The following is a 13,850-nucleotide window of genomic DNA, read 5'->3' on the forward strand; positions in this document are numbered from 1 at the left end:
TCAACTAGGAAACTTCAGAAAATAATATAAGGCCTGTACAAGCCCATTGAAAAACAGTGTAAAATCAACAAAGTTCAGGGCCAAATAAAATGCAAGTCGTTATCACTGGGATTTCTCAAACAAAAATTTCATTATTGTCTTGTCCTTCATGTTTTCATTTCTTTTCCATTTTGGGTTGACTAGCCAATTGCATATTCACACCAAAACAAAATCACCTCCCGAAAAGTGACAGTTCCCAACCTGCATGTAGCCATTTTTACAAGTGGCATCCTTCCACTTTCTCAGGCAAATAGGACCCGTTTTCAACCGTGATTTTATCAAGCCTGCCCTCAGATGGAAGCCCCAAAACAGGGAGTTGATCCTTGGCTATATTTACACAATTCCACTGTTTTTAAAGCCAAACTGTGTCTCCTTTTTCAAAAGAAGTTTTTTTTTTGGGGGGGGTGGCACTTTTTATGCTAATGAGCTCCCGTAGGAATTCTCACTTGAATTAGTGCACTGCATCCTGAGACAGGTTGCCCTTAGTGTTTAATGGAAACATGCAAATCACTTGCAAAACTTTTAGGCATACAGAAACTGTGGGCGCACTCGGTCTCCCTAGTCCCTACAGGTTCCCTACTTTAAGACCACGCGACCCGAGTGGTCCCAAATAATGCAAAGACAAGGGCGACCTGGAAATGAGTTTATAAAATTATCAACTGTTATTAACTGTTGATAACAGTGATTTGCAACGCTAACACATTTTACGTACTTATATGTATCTTAATGCAATCAATTAAATTGAAACAGGTTCAATGCAATAATACTACATACGTTTAATAAACATCAGTGTTGGAGTACTCGTACTCGTACTCGAGTACAACTCGAGTACACGCAAATACACGCAAGTTCTCGGCCCGTACTCGAATATCAGTACTCAAAATTTATTTGGACTTGGCCCGAACTTGATTCTTGTACTCGAATTTTGGCACGGACTCGTTGGTTTGGACTGCATTTGTTAATGATAATCGCGAAAAAAAATTTGGAGGGGGAGGATATTGAGAGGGCGCTTTTTCACTTTATCAATCTCTTTTCGCTTTAAACGATACAGATTAAATAGGGGGCGCCATTTCACTTTAACGGTCCCATTTCAAACATTACAGGAAACATAGAGGGCGCTATTTTAGTTTAGCGGTCTCTCTCACGCTTCTGATCACATTAAAAACGTTACAGATAAAATAGAGGGCGCCATTTCACTTTAACGGTCCCATTCAAACTTTACCTAAAAATAGAGGGCGCTAATCTACTTTAACGGTCTCTCCCACGCCTTCGCTAGTCCCCCCCCCCCCCCGGGCGGGCGGGGGGTACGAGCGAATCCCACGCCCCGCTTCAAATGGTACAGATAAAATAGAGGGCGCCATTTCACTTGAACGGTCTGAGCTTAGACTAGTTTCCAGCTAGTCCCGCCAGCTCTTCGTACTTCTGCAGATTATACAGAGGGTACCATAACACATTAACTGGTGATCGGGGTGAAGGATACGGAAGTTAGTTCTGTTATTTTAGTGTTTTTTTTAATATTGACGATTAGCATTTCCGCTCTATATTCAGTAGGTTTGTTATAGATATTGGCCGATCAATTTTCTTTTCATTCCAATGAGAATTTATCGTGCCTTTCCTGCTCATTTGAAGCAATCTGTAACATTTGCAGAGCATCTGTTCCTTGCTCTGTTGTTTTAGTAGGCCTAGATCATCTTCAAGGAATAATACGCGTGTGTGCGGGCCTTTTTCTCCCGAGATGGCATTTTTACTGAGTTGGTTGCCTGTTTTTTTCCCCCTTTGAAATTGGACATTCGAATCCATTTTTAAGTTAAAAGTCTAACAGTGATATAGTCGACAAGCATGAACAGGCAACATTCGAGTTAATTTGGTAGTTATTAAACTCTATAATCTCTATTGAACAGGACTTTAATGTAGACTTCAATTCGGCAAGTATTTCTCAAATTTCTTTTGTTTTAGTTGCTTTTACCTTCAGCTTCGACTGTTTCACGTCCACCTAGACCTACTGCAAATTAATGCCCTATTGACAGCCTCTGCTTTCGTTTAAAGTTTCTGTTGGATTTGCATAATATATTTTAGTTAATGTAGCAACAAAATACCTAACAGAAATAGTTTTATAATGAAGCACCCAAAAATAATGTGATTAGCCTGGGGGAAGATAAGTGTTGGACATGTAACCCGAAGGGCTGAAGTGATAAAGCGCCCTCTATGTTATTGAAGCATTTTTGAAGAGGGGCCGTTGAAGTGTTATGACGCCCTCTATCTTATTTTATTAATGGCAAGTTCGATAAAGGACCACCGTCTGATAGTTCGACTAACCCTGATCGAACGCACGCAGGTCGATGATGGTTGGACTAGTATAGTCTAGTCGACAATTCAGGATAACTGGTTAAAAAAATCCCCCCCCCCCCGCAGCCCCATGCAGGTCCGATGTTGGGATTTGGTCACGTTTTTCATGTCCCTGGGTGGGGATTTTGGTCACTGTTGTTACCATTGGCGTGCTACATGGAAACGCATTTACTAGTACGCCCCACGTATGTATGTCGGGGCATGGTCGGGGATTGTCACTTAAATTTTGCCCGAGGGGTGGGGATTTTGTCACTTCAAAAGTGACAATCCCAACGTCTTGGGTGGGGCAGCCCGGGTGGGGGAGGAGGGGTGGGGGAAACAATAATTGATAGGCGCATAATAGCCATTAGTAATAGCATAGTGCAGAAGAGAGCAACTGTATCAACAAAAATGGCAAAAAACCCAAAAAACTGTGACTAGTGTGAGTGCTACTTTTAATGCATAGTTTTCCATGACATGTTGACCATGTGAAGTTTACGATTCTCTCACTTTTATCGCCCGAGTTGTTGTACAGTAATAATGGCGATTATGTAAGGTGTCCTAAACCACACAATCAGTATTATTAATATTAGCCGATATGCGACCGCCATTTTCTCACGGTCGTTGGCATGACAATTAATAGATCGACAAGAGTCTAGTCGTTTTCAAAAAGAGCAAAAGCGATAATATATTTAAATTACGCTCTTCAACTTTACTTCAGTTAAAGTGTTATAGCGCCCTCTATTAATTATTGTGACAGTCGAGTAGGGGCCGTTTAAGCTATATGGCGCCCTCTATTTATTGTACCCGTTGAAGTACTCGTAGATATCTGAAAGTGGTAGGTGACAGATATTAAAAATATATAGAGGACTATTGCCAAGGAGAAACTGTCTGGGGCAACGCCATATCCGAGCAATACCAGTCGGGGGGGGGGGGGGGGGCAATAATCTCCGGACAAGCTTCATAGTATTGTTGATGTACCCATGGAGGAAGGAATATACCCTAACAGGGCGTGGCCCCTGATGTGGCTCACTTTGATTTTACGCCTCAAGTACCTTGCTAGACCAAACTTTTTACCACAAATTTCAAAGTCAGTGTAATTTCATCCCGCTCTAGGCCTAAACATTCCCGTTCATAAATTTTGAGTTCACATGTATGGCTGCTACAAAGTTCCAGAGATATTCTATTTTGGCGTGATTGTTTAATTTTATTTAGAAGTGCACAATGAAACCTTTCAAAATGCGCCCCAACAAAATAAGAAAAATAATTTTCTGACAATTTTGTACTTGGGTATGCGAGTGAAGATAATGATTTATCAGAATTTATCAACGATAACAAAAGATCTAAACTGTTAACATGGGATTTCCCGAGATTTGTACAAGTGCGCCACGGAAGGGAACACTCGGCCGAATTTGTGCCCAATTTCCGGACGCCACTGTTTTTGAATTTTGGACTAAATTTCACGGCACAGTCGACGGAAGTGTTGAAGTGCGCCACATAAGGGAACACCACTATAATAATAAATATTATAGGTGGAGCCGAAAGAATTGTTTCTTGTCTTAGAGTGTATTCTATCTTCCCTTTATATCATATCATGTGCGCACCCCGTCTCCAGTTGCCATATTTAAAAATGTTATGTCAGTTTTTTTTTTTTTACGTTTGTAGTAATAGCTTGACCTCCCCAACCACTGAAATAAAAATACAAAAAATTACAGACAAAAACAAATGACAATCTACTGAGGATTATTAATGGTCTCATTTCATTCAGTTTTTATTCTTTTCACCTGATTGACATACAAATTGTTTTTAAACAAATTCCTTACAAAACAAATACTGATAACGAATTCCAGATGAGGAAACAGTTTGAGAAATTAAAAATTCACAATTTTCCACAAAAACTATTTCAGATTGTTTAATTTGTTAATTCACAAAAAAAGGACCAGCTTTAATACCATCTAATATTTTTTTTTTCTATTTTTTTTGTTTGTATTAAAAGCTTTATTTAAGTCTTAGCATTCAACTATCAGAATTGTTGGCGTACCCAAATGTTTTATTCAAGTAATGTCCGTACTTAGTTGCTTCCAAACAAATCGAAATAATTATTATAAGATGCTCCTATAGGCCTATTGGCTTCCAAAAACCAATTAAAATGGCACCTGATCTGTTTAACCCAAAAAGGAACATAAAAGCTAGGGGATATCTCTCCCCCCCCCCACCCCCACACTTTAAAAAATTAGATACTTAAAGAGATCATGTTTTGAAATATTTTCAGCACTTTTTATCTTATTTAATTTGGCTATTATGTGAACACAATTTTTGGTGAGGCAAGTTCAGCACTCGGTATACATTGCGTTTATCCTTTTGTGGGTTAATTTAACAAGTAAAATAAAAAGACATGCAAAGCCACCAAAATACACCAAGTGAACAAAACAAAATAAAATAAGTTAGTAGTGAAAACGTGCAATTAAACAGACAATACAAAAGGATATACACAATGTAATCTGAGTGCCAGTAACCTGTTGCAATGCATTAAGGAGTTTTCCGAGGGGAAAAAAGAAGAACCATTTAAACTTTTTAAGGTAGGTGAAATAAAAGTGAGGGGGAGAGGTCTTCAACAGTCCTTAAATTTTCCAACATATTGGTACATAGAAATTCCTTAACAATTCCCAGTGATTCTTTAATTTTCAAAATGTATAAAATTCTTGAGTTTTTCTAATCGATTTAAAATTGTAAAGAAAATAACCCATTTTAGTTACATGGACATCTTAAATTTGTAAATTTCTCAAACATCCTAATTTTTTGGGAAGTGTTTAAAACTCTTGTATTTACTTAAATTAGTTATCTTTGAAGAAAAGAAATGCCCTATCAAGTTAAATGGCAACAGTGTTTTTGTTTCATTGGCAAATTGGCATGGGGCTTTAGCACTACCGCCAACACGCAAAATGTTCACTGTAAATGAGACTTCCTCTAAATTTTACTTTTTATTCTTCCTTGTTCCTTGAGTAAAACTAACTTAAGGAATTGGTAAAGGCAAGCGCAGAAAACAGGGTCATCAGTTCATCTGTTGGTCTTCCTTCCTTCTTTCTTCCGGTTCTTGGTTTCTGATGAGACCATCCTTGTCCATAAGAGATCAGCTTCGTCATTGTCCAGTCTCATCCAAGCTTGGTGGTCCTCATGTTCTAAAACATGACAAACAGCATAAGCAGGCAAACAAACGTTAGAACTTATATTTACAGAGGGAATCAAGCATTGTATACTTTGTAGGGGGACAAAGTATCAAAGGAAAACAAATTGAACTCCTCATACCTTGGTCTCTTTCTTGCACCTCAAGAATTAGTAATGTCTTACTAAGCAAGGAGGGTCGGTCATCTGTCGGACCTCCCAGCTTCTGGTTCCTCGGCATTCATTTGTGGAGAAGCTTCATCCTCTTAAAGTCAACATGTAAGACTCTCTTCTATGTCAAGCATGTTACATCCAGTTGCAGAATCCATCTGGTTCAGTTGCAGAAGGTCCTTTATGATTTAAACAAAACAAAAATAACGACCTAAGTTTGCACTCGTTTTAAGCGACAACACATCAAGAATTGTCAGGTGATTAGTCTTATGAGATTAATTTCTTTTCCTTGCAAGAGTAAATTCACCTCGGGAAGCAGTAATGGGAAGCCCAGCAAGCAGGGTCATCAGTGGGTCCTCCTCCTTGCTTCCGGTTCCTTGGTTTTGTCAGCATGGATGATGTTTTGAAATTGGGTCATGTCCTCTCATCCACACCGACTGTAGCAGCCTCGTCAGCCATCCATCAGTGCTCCCGTTTCTAAAGTATAGAAAGGGAAAGAAAGTTTGAATTATCCAACAAACCAATGCTCCACCACCAATTCTCTTTCTCTGTGGAAAAACAACAAAATAGCTCAAGATCACCCATTTTGATTCGACTTATCAGGTGTATTTGATTATAAACTAACCTCAAGAATCAGTAATGGGAAGCCAGCAAGCAGGGCATCAGTTCATCTGTCGGTCCTCCTCCCTGCTTCTGGTTCCTAGGTTTTGTCTGCATGGATGATGTTTTTGAAATTGGGGTCTTATCCTCTCATCCACACCGACTGAAGCAGACTCGTCATCCATGCTCCCTTTCTAAAGTATAGACAGGGGAAAGACAGTTTGAATTAACCCAACAAAGCAATGCTCCACCACCAATACTCTTTCTTTGTGGAAAACACATCAAAAGAGCTTAAGATCACCCATTTTGATTCGACTTGCTCAAGTTTATTTGATTATAAACTAACCTCAAGAATCAGTAATGGAAAGCCCAGCAAGCAGGTCATCCGTTCATCTGTCGGTCCTCCTCCCTGCTTCGGTTCCTAGGTTTTGTCTGCATGGATGATCTCATCCTCACGGACTGAAGCAGCTTCGTCATCCAGCCAGTTCTATGCATGTATGTCGGTACTCCTTTTCTAAAGTATAGAAAGGGGAAAGAACCTTGAATTAATCCAACAAAGCATGTTTCCACAACCAAAACTCTTTCTTTGTGGGAAAAAAAACATCAAAAGAGATCAAGTTCACCCATTTTGATTCGACTTGCTCAAGTTTATTTGATTATAAACTAACCTCAAGAATCAGTAATGTGAAGCCCAGCAAGCAGGTCATCTGTTCATCTGTCGGTCCTCCTCCCTGCTTCCGGTTCCTAGGTTTTGTCTGCATGGATGATCTCATCCTCACCGACTGAAGCAACCTCGTCATCCAGCCAGTTCTATATGCATGTCTGTCGGTACTCTTCTAAAGTATAGAAAGGGGAAAGAAACCTTGAATTAATCCAACAAAGCATGTTCCACCCCAAATACTCTTTCTTTGTGGGAAAAAAAAACATCAAAAGAGCTCAAGTTCACCCATTTTGATTCGACTTGCTCAAGTTTATTTGATTGTAAACTAACCTCAAGAATCAGTAATGGGAAGCCCAGCAAGCAGGTCATCCGTTCATCTGTGGGTCCTCCTCCCTGCTTCCGGTTCCTGGAGTTTCTGTGTGATGAGGCTGTTGGAGCCTTGGAGGGTCCTATTCGTCCAGACAAAGCAGCCTAGCTCATTCAGTCTGTCTCCACTTTTAGATCCTCATATTTCTCCGATGAAAGCTGCAACTCTTTCCTAAGTGAACTGGGGTACGAAAACACTGGGCCTAGCCCGTTTGTTACTGAAGAGAAACATTCCAATGCAGCCAATAACTATGTTTAATATATAAGCTTACCTGAAACCTTTGAAATTAATGATTTTACCCGTGTTTACCATGCATGTTTATTTCAATGTTTTCCATGATTTTCTTTTAAAAACAGACGATTATTTTGTTGTAATGCACACACAACGTGCCGCCCATAATGTACAAAATGTGTCGACACTAATGCAGTATTCTTTCCTAATGCATCCTGCACACGTAAATAGTTCTGCGGAAAAAAGAATTACCGTCTTAAAAATGACGATGTATAGTTACCGTAAATCCAGTCATTTTGTTCACCGACTTTTTTGTTCGACATGGCGATTATTTATTTATTAATTTTTTTAATACCGCTGTAAATTTTACCGTAATTTGGCGGTAATTTGGCCGTATTTTCCGCTGTTTTATTTGTTTTACTGTTTTCGTTTTCCCCACCGTTTTCCAAAATTTAATTTTCCGACTTTTTTTTGAAGCTAGCGGTGTTGCAGTTGCTACCGATCCGCTGCTTATAAGATTTTATCACAATTTCCGTCAGTTTTTCTGTAGCTCAGTGGCCACATTTTGCATAGTGTCGAAGTTGGAAATGAGCAGCCTCCTCGCCTATATTTGTGACTGAACGGTTTTTGCCGCTTCGATTTTCGTCATTTTCATAGCCATCTGTTGGAGGCGGAGTAGTATTTCTACGAAAGAATTTATCCACGTAAGATGTGATTTTAGACCGACTTGATTTTTTTTTTTCAATTTTCGTCAAATATTTGTTTTTCGACATGCCGATTATTAATTTCTTTTTTAGCACTGCTGTAAATTTTGCCGTTATTTCCGCTGTTTTATTTGTTTTGCTGTTGTCATTTTCCCCACCGTTTTCCCAAAATTAGTTTTCCGACTTTCTTTGAGGCTGGCGGTGTTGCAGTTGCTACCGATCCGCTGCCGATAAGATTTTATCATAATTTCCGTCAGTTTTTTCTGTGGCATGGCCAAATTTTGCACAGTGTCGAAGCTGGGAAATAAGCAGCCTCCTCGCCTATTTTTGATGTAATTTTCGTCATGTTCATAGCAATCTGTTGGAGTTGAATTTATCCATATACATATGGAGTTGAATTTATCCATATACAATGTGATTTAGACCGACTTGATTTTTTTTTCTCAATTTTCGTCAAATATTTTTTTGTTCGACATACGATTATTAATTTCTTTTTTAACACTGCTGTACATTTGGCCGTAATTTTGCCGTAATTTCCGCTGTTTTATTTGTTTTGCTGTAATTTTCCGTCTTTTTTTTAATCTGTGTTGCAGTTGCTATCGATCCGCTGCCGATAAGATGTTATCATAATTTCCGTCATTTTTTTTCTGTAGCTCAGTGGCCACATTTTGCATAGTGTTGAAGTTGGGAAATATATTTGTGACTGAACGTTTTTGCCGCTTCGATTTTGGATGTAATTCTCGTCATTTCATAGCCATCTGTTGGAGGCGAAGTAGTACATGTATTTATACAAAAGAATTTGTCCACATACGATGTGATTTTAGGCCGACTTGACATTTTCTTCAATTTTCGTCAAATATTTTTTGTTCGACATGGCGATTATTCATTCCTTTTTTTAACACCGCTGTAAATTTTGCCGTAATTTGGCCGTAATTTTGCGGTAATTTTCGCCGTTTTATTTTTTTGCTGTTGTCATTTCCCACCGTTTTAGTTTTCCGACTTAGTTTTCCGTTTTAGTTTTCCGTGTTGCAGTTGCTTACCGATCCGCTGCCGATCAGCTTTTATCATAATTTCCGTCAGTTTTTTCTGTAGCATGGCCACATTTGCATAGTGTCGAAGTTGGGAAATAAGCCTCCTCGCCTATATTGTGACTGAACGGTTTTTACCGCTTTGATTTTGATGTAATTTTCGTCATTTTCATAGCCATCTGTTGGAGGCGAAGTAGTATTTCTACGAAAAGAATTTATGCACACACGATGTGATTTTAGACCGACTTGATTTTTTTCTTTATTTTTTGTCCAATATTTTTTGGTTCGACACGGCGATTATTCATTTCTTTTTTAACACCGCTGGAAATTTTGCCATAATTTTGCCGTAATTTCCGCCGTTTTATTGTTTTGCTGTTGTCATTTTTCCCACGGTTTTTCCAAATTAGTTTTCCGATTCGCTGCCGATGAGATGTTATCATAATTTCCGTCAGTTTTTTTCTGTAGCTCAGTGGCCACATTTTGCATAGTGCCGAAGTTGGGAAATTAGCAGCCTCCTCGCCTAGTCTGTCTCCACTTAACTTTCACATCCTTATATTCTATGAAGGCTGCCAATCTTTCCAAGTGTACAGGGGTGCGAAATCCATGGGTCAAGCCAAATTTTGTTATTGAAGTGACAAAATTACAATGCATCTATGTTTAAGATTACCTGTAACCTGGTCATGATTTTGACCCCGATGGAAACCAACGATTCTATGGTTACAATGTTTACGTCAATGTTTTCATTATTAATTGCAAACACAGACTAATTATTCATTTCAATGCACACAAAATATGTGCCAACGCTAATAATGGCAGGGTTGCCTTGGAAACCGCATGTAACTTGCACACGAACATTAAAGAAATTCACATGACCTTTAGATGACAAAATGTCATCTTTATCCTTGCCGATCCCTTCCAAATCGGACTTACATAAAACATATACGGCGGAAGGAGGTTATAGGCCCTAATTACAAAAAAACCCCAGTAACACTAGACAAAAATGATAATGTTATTTCATGCGACCGTAAACGTGTCGGTGTCTTAATACTTTCTTAGGAAATCACGTATAGGCCCAAGTGTGGTATACTCATAGCCACACACCCATTTGATTGTCAATGTCATAAACCCATGATATTAAAAATATCACTAATTACTAGTCTTTAACCTGCAGCTTTAACTCACTACCACAGCGCTGCTATTCTGGCAGTTAGTTTCCGAGTTTTTTCCCGCTGAATACATCAGCACTGAGATCAAGTCTCATTCCAAGCCGATGCTTGATGGCCGGCTTAACGTTATCAAAATAATGTCAACGTAAGACAACCAAATACAATAGACTTGATGAAAACATGTATCTCTGCCGATTTTTTAAATCGGCCTTACACAAATGATGTAGATGAACATTGAAACAATTACAAGAACACGAAGAAATGCCGCACGTCTTATACGTAAGTCGGCCATTTTCCTAAATCGATTTGTTTGTCACATTAAGTGAGGTCTTTTGAAGTTAGGTCTTTTGAAGGCAAACTTCTCGACGATGTCACTAATTTTCTTTATTTCGCTGACAAATATACTTTAAAAATGTGGTGCAGATCAGCGGGGAAAAATGCCTTAAAATACCGATGTAATTGAAAGTCGGTCATGCTCTTGTTCGATATGGTCATAATGATGTGATGTTTTCCGTAGTTTCCGTCATATTTAATTTTGTTTGCTGCCGTCATTTTTCACGCCGTTTGGCCAAAATTCGCTTTCCGACTTTTTGAAGCAGTGTAGTACCGGTAGTTGCTGCCCATCATAACTTCAGGATTGTTTCATCATAATTTCAGTCACTTTTCTGTAGCCATTTTTTTTTCGCATGACATCGAAGTTTCAAAAATTTACACCGATTTTCAAGTATAAATTTCTTTCTCGACCACTGTTAGGTTCATTGCCGTAATTTTCGTCGCTTTAATTTCGTTATTTTCGCAACTGATTTTTTTTTTTACTTTGTAGGTAAGAATAATAACACTGAAATCAGGTATTATTCTCTCAATAGCGCTGTGATTTTCTTTTGGCCGTATGTTTCGTTGCTTTAATTTCTTGCCGCATTGATTTTTCTTCATTTTCCAAGCCACCTGTAGGAAGCAGATTTCTGCGAGAAGAAAATCCTCGTACGATGTGACTTTCGCAGTAATTTATTTTGCACCGATTTCATTTTTGTTTAAAAATTTTCGTCACATAACACACGTAGTCAAATATTTCGGGTAAGTAACGCAGTAACGGTAAGAAATACACTGATTTCAGTTATTTCCTCCAATATAGCTGTAAATTTGGCGTAAAAAGTCGTATTTTCGTCGTTTTTATGTTTTATATTACTGACTTTGCAAAAAATGCAGTCTGATTTCTGATCCAATATTCTGCAAGTTAATTGTGAAGGTTTCCTTGTCCAGATACAGCTTCGTCATTGTCCAGTCTCGTCCAAGCTTGGTGGTACTCATCTTCTAAAACATAACAAAGAAAGTAAACAAGCCAAATTTAGAATTTATATTTAAAGAGGAAATCAAGCACCGCGTATTGTATAGGAGTGACTTACATGGTATCAAAGGAATAGCAAATTCAAGTTTACATATCCCGTCTCTTTTCGTTTTCAAAGTAAACTCACCTCATGAATCAGCAATGACCAGCCCAGCACAGTCAGTGAACCGTCGGTCCTCCCAGCTTACGACGGCTTGAGGCAGGCTCATCCTCATCTCAGTAGAGCAATTTCCTCTTCAGTTAGTGGTCCTCGTTTCTCTAAATGGATTCAAATAACGAAAGGAAATATCTGAATTATTATTTAGAAATATTGTGCAAGGTAGGGCTAGAGAGGGAAAGAAAACTTTGATTTCACCCCACAAAGCAACACCACGATTACATAAAAGACAGCCAGATCACCCATTTTGATTAGTTTCTGTGACTTGCTTGCTCCTGTTCAGTTTTAAGTACGTCTAAACTAACCTCAAGAATCAGTAATGAGAAGCCCGGCAAGCAGGTCATCCGTTCATCTGTCGGTCCTCCTCCCTGCTTCCGGTTCCTCGAGTTTCTGTGTGATGAGGCTGTTGGAGCCTTGGAGGGTTCATTTTCGTCCAGACAAAGCAGCCTAGCTCATCCAGTTAGTCTCAACTTTTAGATCATCAGATTCTTTGATGAAAGCTGCAACTCTTTTCTAAGTGAACAGGGGTAAGAAAACACTGGGCCTAGCCCATTTGTTACTAAGTGAAACATTCCAATAATTATGTCTAAGCCTACCTAACCAGGTCATGGTTATGACCCAATGGAAACTAAACGATTCTACCCAATGGGTAGAATGTTTCTTTTCAAACAGACATGAATATTTGTCAGAATGCACAGACATGTGCTGACGCTGATAATGGCAGGTTGCCTTGGAAACCGCATATAACTCACGCACTATAAACGAACAGTAAAGAAATTCACATGACTTAGAAGCGACAAAATACCATCTTAATCATTGCCGATCCCTTCCAAATCGGACTTACATTAAACATACGGCGGAAGGAAATAAGGAAATAAGTATTGCAGCGACTAAACACCTGTCGCATGTCTTAAGATATCTTCTCTTTAAATTACGGTAAGTGTGTATTCACATATCCGCACAAAGATTTGATTGTGAAAGTTCAATACCAATGATAATATTAAAACTGATCCCAGGATTTAGCTATCTCTTTCACTACCGCAGCGCTGTTATTTTGGCCGAAGAGTCTGAGCTTTTTCCTCGTTGAGTACAACAGCCCTAATTTTAAGTCTCATCCCAGCCGATTCTTGATGTTATGCCTTACGTTATCGAAGGTCAAAGCAAGACTACCAAAAGATCTTTCCAAATTGGACTAACAAAATGATGAACATGAAATTGGACAAGTTACAGCATGAAGGAAATGTCGCATGCGACTATAAACATGTCGCACGTCTGACAGCATACCCCTACACATTTTTGTTGTTGATTTTACGAAGTTTGACATACACAGATGCATACCTCGGTTTTTGCTATTCGTTTTCTTCGTAGGCAAACTTCTCGAAAGTGTGCAACAATTTCCGTTATTTTTAAGCCGAATGTACCTTTATGATGTGTAGTTCTGCGGGAAGATTGTTTTTAATGTCGCTGTAATTGCCGTAAATTCCGTCACTTTAACATTTGTCTTTGTTTCGAGATGGTGATTATTTTTTGCTCCCGCAATTTCTGCCATTTTAATTGTTTTGTTGCTGTCGTTTTTCGCACCGTTTACGTTTTCAAAATTCGCTTTCCGACCATTTGTTGAAGCCGATTAGATGTTCATTAAAATTTCGGTCATTTCTATTTTTATATTAAATTAACACAGATTTCAAGTACTCTTCTTTCACCGCCGCTGTCAATTTTTTTTACCTGTAATTTTCGTACTTTTAATTTTCGCCACTTTGATTTGGGTATTTCCGTAACCGATTTTTGTTTATTTATTTGTATGTACGAAATAACACTGTTCTCGAGTATAATTTATCTCACTAGCGTCGATTGTTTTAATTTTGTATTTTTTTTTAGATATTTCTTTTTCCAT

General features: G+C 38.6%; 3 long non-coding RNA genes across 3 annotated transcripts; all 3 read right to left on the minus strand.

Moving 5' to 3' along the window:
- Positions 1-4,752: 4,752 nt before the first annotated feature.
- On the minus strand, positions 4,753-6,095 carry LOC119741892. The gene is made up of 3 exons (XR_005272785.1): positions 6,005-6,095; positions 5,671-5,876; positions 4,753-5,543 (listed from the first exon to the last, which is right to left on the minus strand). It is a non-coding gene; the product is annotated as an uncharacterized LOC119741892 (long non-coding RNA).
- Positions 6,096-6,968: 873 nt separating this feature from the next.
- Positions 6,969-8,134, minus strand: LOC119741893. Its single transcript, XR_005272786.1, has 2 exons — positions 7,289-8,134; positions 6,969-7,133 (listed from the first exon to the last, which is right to left on the minus strand). It is a non-coding gene; the product is annotated as an uncharacterized LOC119741893 (long non-coding RNA).
- A 3,466-nt stretch (positions 8,135-11,600) lies between these two features.
- Positions 11,601-12,870, minus strand: LOC119741894. Its single transcript, XR_005272787.1, has 3 exons — positions 12,262-12,870; positions 11,927-12,057; positions 11,601-11,765 (listed from the first exon to the last, which is right to left on the minus strand). It is a non-coding gene; the product is annotated as an uncharacterized LOC119741894 (long non-coding RNA).
- Positions 12,871-13,850: the final 980 nt, after the last annotated feature.

This window comes from Patiria miniata, unplaced genomic scaffold (genome assembly GCF_015706575.1).
Source record: "Patiria miniata isolate m_02_andy unplaced genomic scaffold, ASM1570657v1 HiC_scaffold_5, whole genome shotgun sequence".
NCBI classification, from domain to species: Eukaryota; Metazoa; Echinodermata; class Asteroidea; order Valvatida; family Asterinidae; genus Patiria; species Patiria miniata.